Here is a 1,344-nt window from a genome sequence, read left to right as displayed (position 1 = left end):
GCAGTCTTACTACTTTTCTGTCGTTCTCTATTGGTGGGGAAATTATTTGCATCTTCCTTCTCTGACAGGTTCTGCGGATTTTACTGGCTATGAAATATGTTGTTGTTATTGTTGTTAATAGTTATGGAGTCAATTCCAACTCGTGGCTACCCCGGGTGTGCATAGAAGAATGTGCTCCACAGGGTTTTCAAGAAACCACCCACCCAGTCTGCCTTCTGAGGAGCCTCTGAAACTACAGACCACGCTCACCGCCAGGGAGTGACTCTTACTTCAAAAGAGCCTCTGTGGGTTACTGAAACGAACTCTTCACGCAGAAAGCCTCATCCTGCTCCCCTGGGGCAGCCGGCCGTTTCGAACTGCAAACTGTTGGGTTATCAGCCCAACTCATAACCCACTACACCACCAGGGCTCCTTGAGGAGCCTGTAAGTGGGCTCAGACAGACCATCTTTGAGCTAGTAGTTGGACACTGAATCATCTGTGGCACTCAGGATTTCCGATGTGAAATTTTTATCTAGATAAAAAAAATTTACTCCAGATTAAAACCAGTTTCAGCCTGCCTCAGACTTACACTCAGAGTAAATGCCCTCTTTGGAAAAGGCTGAGAGGGCTGGTAAATTGGAGTTCTGTAATCAAGTCTCATTTCTGTGACGTTGGGCAAGTCACACACTGAACTTCATTCAAGTTCATCTTTACAAATTTAAAAGTTTATGCCATATCATCTCTGACAGCCTTTCTTACTTGTAAATAACTATGTCTAGGGACTGACTTTCACTGTCGGTGTGGGCACAAATTATATTTACCTTTAAACTATTTCTTGTAGTGTTTTATTTTAACTACTGTAATATATGAAGGGGAAACAATTGCCCCAGCAATCCCCCTACTGAGCATATACCCAGAAAAGGCAAAAGACAAACCACAGCCAGACATCAGTGCTCCAATGTTCATCACAGCACAGTTCACAATCGCAAGGAGTTGGAAACAACCCAAATTTCCTTTCCATCAACAGACAAGTGGATTAAAAAACGGTGGTACATACATTCAATGGAGTACTATACAACGGGGTACTACATCCCTAATAAGCAGTGATGAATGTATGAAGCGCATCTCTGCATGGGAAGAACCGGAGGAAATTATGCTAAGCGAAGTTAGTCAAGCACAAATGAACAAGTACAACATGAGTCCACTGAGGTAGGCTTAAAAATGCAAAAGGGGCATAGGGGGAAAGCTACTGCATACATATATTTCTGGGGTGAGGTCCAGGTATTATGGCAAGGGCCAGACCCAATCCAGGGATACATATGGCAGCCAACTAAAAAGGAGAGGAAAAGAAAGAGAAAAAAAAA

General features: G+C 43.2%; 1 protein-coding gene across 2 annotated transcripts in view; it reads right to left on the bottom strand.

The window, feature by feature from the left end:
* Positions 1–1,344, bottom strand: part of MCOLN3 (mucolipin TRP cation channel 3) — a 46,445-nt gene that overhangs the window by 31,474 nt on the left and 13,627 nt on the right. The gene's annotated exons all lie outside the window — the stretch shown is intronic.

This window comes from Echinops telfairi, unplaced genomic scaffold (assembly GCF_000313985.2).
Source record: "Echinops telfairi isolate 266 unplaced genomic scaffold, ASM31398v2 ScPeMD7_443;HRSCAF=831, whole genome shotgun sequence".
Lineage (NCBI taxonomy): Eukaryota > Metazoa > Chordata > Mammalia > Afrosoricida > Tenrecidae > Echinops > Echinops telfairi.
This window is presented reverse-complemented; position numbering and strand designations above follow the sequence as displayed.